Source organism: Tursiops truncatus, chromosome 7 (assembly GCF_011762595.2).
Source record: "Tursiops truncatus isolate mTurTru1 chromosome 7, mTurTru1.mat.Y, whole genome shotgun sequence".
Taxonomy (NCBI): domain Eukaryota; kingdom Metazoa; phylum Chordata; class Mammalia; order Artiodactyla; family Delphinidae; genus Tursiops; species Tursiops truncatus.
The window spans coordinates 112,386,050-112,393,826 of record NC_047040.1 but is presented as its reverse complement, the minus strand read 5'-3'; the positions used below and the strand labels follow the sequence as shown (position 1 = coordinate 112,393,826).

At 40.0% G+C, this 7,777-nt stretch overlaps 1 pseudogene; it reads left to right on the top strand.

Annotated features, from left to right (window-relative positions):
* The first annotated feature begins 4,859 nt into the window (after positions 1-4,859).
* LOC101326666 (heterogeneous nuclear ribonucleoprotein A1-like 2) lies at positions 4,860-5,959 on the top strand (annotated as a pseudogene).
* Positions 5,960-7,777: the final 1,818 nt, after the last annotated feature.

Sequence of the window (7,777 nt, the reverse complement as noted above, 5' to 3'; positions counted from 1 at the left end):
TATGGTCACCTTATCTTTGATAAAGGAGGCAAGAATATACAGTGGAGAAAAGACAGTCTCTTCAATAAATGATGCTGGGGAAACTGGACATGTAAAAGTGTGAAATTAGAACACTCCCTAACACCATACACAAAAATAAACTCAAAATGGATTAAAGACCTAAATGTAAGGCCAGAAAGTATCAAACTCTTAGTGGAAAACATAGGCAGAACACTCTATGACATCAATCACAGCAAGATCCTTTTGACCCACCTCCTAGAGAAATGGAAATAAAAACAAATGAGACCTAATGAAACTGCAAAGCTTTTGCACAGCAAAGGAAACCATAAACAAGACCAAAAGACAACCCTCAGAATGGGAGAAAATATTTGCAAATGAAGCAACTGACAAAGGATTAATCTCCAAAATTTACAAGCAGCTCATGCAGCTCAATATCAAAAACCAAAAAACGCAATCCAAAAATGGGCAGAAGACTGAAATAGACAATTCTCCAAAGAAGATATACAGATTGCCAACAAATACATGAAAGAATGCTCAACATCATTAATCATTAGAGAAATGCAAATCAAAACTACAATGGGATATCATCTCACCCCGGTCATAATGACCATTATCAAAAAATTATAAACAATAAATGCTGGAGAGGGTGTGGAGATAAGGGAACGCTCTTGCACTGTTGGTGGGAACAAATTGATACAGCCATGATGGAGAACAGTATGGAGGTTCCTTCAAAACCTAAAAATGGAACTACCATACCACCCAGCATAATTCAAAAAGGGTCATGTACCAAAATGTTCATTGCAGCTCTATTTACAATAGCCAGGACATGGAAGCAACCTAAGTGTCCATCGACAGAATAATGGATAAAGAAGATGTGGCACATATATACAATGGACTATTACTCAGTCATAAAAAGAAATGAAATTGAGTTATTTGTAGTGAGGTGGATGGACCTACAGTCTGTCATACAGAGTGAAGTAAGTCAGAAAGAGAAAAACAAATACCGTATGCTAACACATATATATGGAATCTAAGAGAAAAAATAAAAGTCATGAAGAACCTAGGGGCAAGACGGGAATAAAGACACAGAGTTACTAGAGAATGGACTTTAGGATATGGGGAGGGGGAAGGGTAAGCTGTGAGAAAGTGAGAGAGTCGGATGGATATATATACACTACCAACCGTACAATAGATAGCTAGTGGGAAGCAGCCGCATAGCACAGGGAGATCAGCTCGGTGCTTTTTGACCATCTAGAGGGGTGAGATAGGGAGGGTAGGAGGGAGGGAGATGCAAGAGGGAAGAGATATGGGAACATATGTATATGTATAACTGATTCACTTTGTTATTAAGCAGAAACTAACACACCATTGTAAAGCAATTATACTCCAATAAAGATGTTAAAAAAAAGAAAGAAAAATCTACAAACAATAAATGCTGGACAGAGTCAGGAGAAAAGGGAACCCTGTTGCACTGTTGGTGGGAATGTAAACTGATACAGCCACTATGGGGAACAGTATGGACGTTCCCTAAAAAACGAAAAATAGAACTACCTTATGACCCAGCAATCCCACTACTGGGCATATACCCTGAGAAAACCATAATTCAAAAAGAGTCATGTACTACAATGTTCACTGTACCTCTATTTACAATAACTAGGACATGGAAACAGCCTAAGTGTCCATCAAAAGATGAATGGATAAAGAGGATGTGACACATATATACAATGGACTATTACTCAGCCATAAAAAGAAACGAAATTGAGTTATTCGTAGTGAGGTGGATGGACATAGAGTCTGTCATACTGAGTGAAGTAAGTCAGAAAGAGAAAAACAAATACCGTATGCTAACACATATATATGGAATATAAAATAAATAAATAAATAAAAGGTCATGAAGAACCTAGGGGCAAGACGATAATAAAGACACAGACCTACTAGAGAATGGACTTGAGGAGGCAGGAAGGGGTAAGGGTAAGCTGGGACAAAGTGAGAGAGTGGCATGGACATATATACACCACAAAATGTAAAATAGATAGCTTGGGAAGCAGCCGCATAGCACAGGGAGGTCAGCTAGGTGGTTTGTGACCACCTAGAGGTGTGGGATAGGGAGGGTGGGAGGGAGGGAGACACAAGAGGGTAGAGATATGGGGACATATGTGTATGTATAACTGATTTACTTTGTTATAAAGCAGAAACTAAGACACCATTGTAAAGCAATTATACTCCAATAAAGATGTTAAAAATTAATTAATTAACTAATCATTTTTTTTAAAAAACCACAATGAAATATTGCCTCACACCTGTTAGGATAGTTTATTAAAATAACAAAAGACAACAAGTGTTGTCAAAGATGAGGAGAAATTGGAATCCTTGAGCACTGTTTGTGGGATTTGTAAACTGATGCAGCCACAGTGGAAAACAGTATGGAGGTTCCTTAAAGTTTTTTAAATAGAACCACTTTATTATCCAGCCATCTCACATCTGAGTGTTTATCCAAGAGAATTGATCTGGATCTCGAAGAGATGCTTGCACTCCTGTGTTGATTACAGTGGTATTCATAATAGCCAAGATAGGGAAGCAACCCAAGTGTCCACTGAAAGATGAATGGATAAAGAAAATGCAGTCCATACATACAAGGGAATGTTATTCTGCCTAAAAAAAGAAAGAAACCTTGTTATTTGCAACAGCATGGGTAAACCTGGAGGACATTATATCACTACTAAGTGAAATAAGCCAGACACAGAAAGACAAATACTGTATGATCTCACTTATATGTGGAATCTAAAAAAGCTGAACTTGTAGAAGCAGACAGTAGAGTGGGGTAGGGGAAATGGAAGATTCCAGTGAAGGGTATCGAGTTTCAGTTATGTAAGATGAATGGGTTCTGGAGATCTAATGTAAAGCATGGTGACTATAGGTTACAACAGTGTGCAATATACTTGAAATTTGCAGAGGGTAGACCCTAAGCGTTCTTACCACACACACACACACACACAGACAGTTACCTTGTGAGGGGATGGATATGTTCATAAACCTGATTGTAGTGACTATTTCACAATGTGTATGTATATCACATCGACAATTTGCACACTTTAAGTATATACCAACGAAAAATGAAAAAGAAAACTGACCTATGTCACAAAGATCACTGTCTCCTTGGAGACCCATGTCTTCAGGCTTCACCCTCCTTCCCATGTTTGCATGTCCTTCTCCCTCTCTCGCTGTCCCTTCACAGGTGTGAGCATGCTCTAGTTCCTTGGGCTTTGCTTCGCCTCTGGCAACCACTCGCTCTCTTTCCTTCTCACCTCACATTCTCCACTTGGTGATTTACACTCACTGCTGGTCTGAATGTTTGCATCCCCCAGATTCATATGTTGAAACCTAATCCCCAATATCATGGTCTTAGGAGGTGGGGCCTGTGGGAGGTGATTAGGTCATGAGGGTGGAGCCCTCAAGAATGGGATTAGTGCCTTTATAAAGAGACCCCAGAGAGCTCCCTCACCCCTTCTACCATGTGAGGACACAGCAAGTCAGCAGTCTGCAATCTGGAAGTGGGCTCTCACCAGATGCCGAATCTGTTGGTGCCTTGATTTTGGGCTTCCAGACTTCAGAACTGTGAGAAGTAAATTTCTGTTTATAAGTCAAAAAAAAAGTTATTGTTTTATTTCTAGCTATGCTTTTGCCCCAATGTTTAAGATGAAAAGAAAACTCTTTAGTAACACTATCACAAGGAATACTTATTGGGGGCAATTTTACTGACTGTCAGATTTGTCATCACATTCCTTGGTAAATACAAGGACAATATAAGTCCCTCATAAGTCTTTTCACTGACTTTTCAGATGTTTCCCCATCAGCATATACCTCCATGTTTGTTTACCACATTCAATTAATCTACTCAATTCTGAAGTTTCTATGATGAGAAAATGATGTTGCAAAACCAAATGGTTCTTGATTTTTAAAACGACTTTGCAGGAAACATGCTGTAATCCAGACAATGTTGTGCTTTTATATCAGATGAGTTCTCTAATATAACCATCTAATGACTCACATACAAAATCAAATTTCTGCATTGAAAGATCCCCTTTCTAGTCTAAATGAAATCTTGGGTAAATGGTTCTGTTCTGGGGATTTGCTGTTTAAATCTCTGCTTCTGACTCTGTTATTGTTGTTGGCTATATTGATTGTGTTCTATATCATTTATACAATCAATCTCTTGTGCCTCTCAACTTATATTCAAAACTCCAACTAAAATAATAATGTCTAAATGACTTGAAACTATTGATCATATCTATAGTTCTATATAAAATAATGGGCATGCACAATGCACATATGGGATAAAATTGGCATAAGTCCTATTGGACAACCTAGAATTGACTTTCAGTCCTTGCCAAGCATTCTACTAGACTAACCCCCTAAAAGGAAAGAAAGAACTGGGGCTTTTAAGACCTGGCATCGAGGGACATGATGGATCCAGGTCAGGTAAACAACTACCCTGGCATTGGGGGACAAAATATTTGATCACCTAATGCTTTCTATTGAAAGATTAATGACAAAAAGGGGGAAGATGATGAAATAAAATTTATATTTTAAGGCAGGACAAGAAAAAATTAAAACATAAAATTCTCCCTCTGTGTTTCTTTGGGCCTCCTCCCTCCTTCCCTAATGTGCAGTGTGTGTCTGCCTTACACATTAACTAGAGTTCCTCAAAGATGGGAGTGCCTGTTCAACTGTAAAGATCATTTTTTTTCTTTTTTCTTCTGATGCTAGAAATGTTATTTCTTAAAGGAATAGTGTTCTGCTTTCTGCCCGTGGACGCCACCAAGTAAGCATCATTAAAGTCTCCCCCCTCTACTGTTGTCATGTCTAAGTCAGAGTCTCCCAAAGAGTCCCAACAGCTGTGGAAGCTCTTCATCAGAGATTTGAGCTTTGGAACAACCAATGAGAGTCTGAGGAGCCATTTTGAGCAAAGGGGAATGCTCATAGACTGTGTGGTAATGAGGGATCCAAACACCAAGCACTCCAGAGGCTTTGGGTTTGTCACATATGCCATTGTGAAAGAGATAGACGCAGCCATGAATGCAAGGCCACACAAGGTGGATGGAAGATGTGTGGAACCAAAGAGGGCTGTCTCAAGAGAAGACTCTCAAAGACCTGGTGCACACTTAACAGTGAAAAAGATTTTTGCTTGTGGCATTAAAGAAGACACTGAAGAACATCACCTAAGAGATTATTTTGAACATTTGGGAAAATTTGAAGTGATTGAAATCATGACAGACCAAGGCAGTGGCAAAAAGAGAGGATTTGCTTTCGTAACTTTTGATGACCATGACTCTATAGACAAGATTGTCATTCAGAAATACCACACAGTGAATGGCCATGACTGTGAAGTAAGGAAAGCCCTTTCAAAGCTAGAGATGGCTAGTGCTTCATCCAGCCAAAGAGGTCAAAGTAGTTCTGGGAATTTTAGTGGTGGTCACTGAGGTGATTTTGGTGGGAATGACAACTTTGGTTGTGAAGGAGACTTCGGTGGTCAAGGTGGCTTTGGTGGCAGCTGTGATGGTGGTGGATATGGTGGCAGTGGGGATGGATATAATGGATTTGGTAATGATGGTGGTTATAGAGGAGGTGGCCCTGGTTACTCTGGAGGAAACAGAGGCTATGGAAACCAGGGCAGTGGCTATGGAAGGAGCAGAAGCTATGATAGCTATAACAACGGAGGAGGCAGAGGCGGCTTTGGTGGTGATAATGAAACAATTTTGGAGGTGGCAGAAGCTACAATGATTTTGGCAATTACAACAATCAATCTTCAAATTTTGGACCCATGAAAGGAGGAAACTTTGGAGGCAGAGGTTCTGGCCCCTATGGTGATGGAGGCCAATAGTTTGCCAAACCACAAAACCAAGGTGGCTATTGCAGTTCCAGCAGCAGCAGCAGCTATGGGAGTGGCAGAAGATTTTAATTACTGTCAGGAAACAAAGCTTAGTAGGAGAGGAGAGCCAGAGAAGTGACAGGAAGCCACAGGTTGCAGCAGATTTGTGAACTCAGCCAATCACAGTGGTGTCAGGGCCTAGCTGATACAAAGAAGACATGTTTTAGACAATATTCATGTGTATGGGTAAAAAAACCTCAAGGACTGTATTTGTGACCTATCGTATAACAGGTTATTTCAGTTTCTGTTCTGTGGAAAGTGTAAAGAATTCCAACAAAGGGTTTTAGTGTAGGTTTTTTTTTTTTTTTTTGCATCCATGCTGTTGATTGCTAAATGTAATAGTCTGATCATGATGCTGAATAAATGTCTTTTTTTTAAACGTGCTGTGTAAAGTTAGTCTACTCTGAAGCCATTTTGGTAAACTACTTCAAGAGTGTGAAGTTAGAATTCCTTCAGGGTGATGCCAGGTTCCATTCGAAGTTTATTTACAACGTACTTGGGTGGAGAAACCATTGTTTTCAAAAACCCTGGTGTAGTTGAACTGACAGTTACTGTGTTGTGACCTGGAGTTCACCGTTAAAATGGTCACCCAAGCAAAGTCATGGTGTTTTTAGGTTATTAATATGATTGTTGGGACTCCTATGCAATATATCTAAATTGAATTATGGTACCAGATAAACTTATAGATGGGAATGAAGCTTGTGTATCATCCATTATCATGTGAAATCAAAAAATGATTTAATACCCTCTTTAAAAAAAAAAAGGATGGTGTCCTTTCCCAGCTCTGTAAAGGGTCATGATGACTTTCTGCTCACTTTGTATGTGTTTACCTGCACTATGTATCCTTGGTGACCTTTATGTAAAATATCAGTATGCCATTTTGATATATCATCCTTTGTCTCAAAAATGTGTATGACTATGCCTTCAACTTCTAACAGGCAGAGCTTTCTGAGGATCTGCTTCCCATGTTATAATCCTTAGTTTGGCTCAAATAAAATTCTCTTTTTTCTTCTTAACTTAATAGTTAATTGAATTTTCATCAACAATCTGAAGATGGAACATGCTCTGTATGTCCAAAATGGGTATTTACTAAACTGAAGTGTTTAGCAAAATTCCTGGAAGAGTCTGAAGTAATGTTAAGATCTTCATCTGAGACCCAAGGCCTCAGGTCAATTCTCAGGGAAGCCCCTAGGTATGGAGGGAGTCTGCCTCTCGGGTCAAGGTAGTTGGTTCCTTCTTAGTTGTGGAATCCTGACTGGTCCTTGAATGGCCATGTTTCATCTTATCTACCCATGGGTGATGATATTCACCTCTCAGAGTTTCTAGGAAGATTAAACAAGATGAGAAAAATCCTAGACACAGGATACCCTTGGCACATTAGTCACAACCAGTTCCCAACCTCCCCCTCCTCTCTCTTTCCCTCTCTCCTCCCCTGTCCAGGGCTGACGTCTCCACAGGACAGGATGCAGAGGTATTGGAGCTCAGCAGGCAGGGGATGGCCAGAAGTGGAGGGAAAATGTGGCCACCGCCTGCACCAGGCCTCCTGGGTCATGTGCCTGATGGGGACTGCAGGGTTTGTCTCCCCCTCCCTGCCACACCTCCTTCCTGGCCCAGACTCACCAGTCACTCACTAAACAAAGAAAGAGACGTTCAAAGGATTAAAAAGGCTAGTGTTTCTGTCCCAAATATTCCAGGTTGAGGGCCTGTGCAATCAGACTGTGGTTTTCCTCAACATCCAAAAAATTCTGTATAATGAACATAAATACAAGGAAAATTATTTCAGAACATGCTTTCTGAATATTTTTTTTGTTATGGAGCTTTTTCTATGGGCTAGATGCTTCACACATA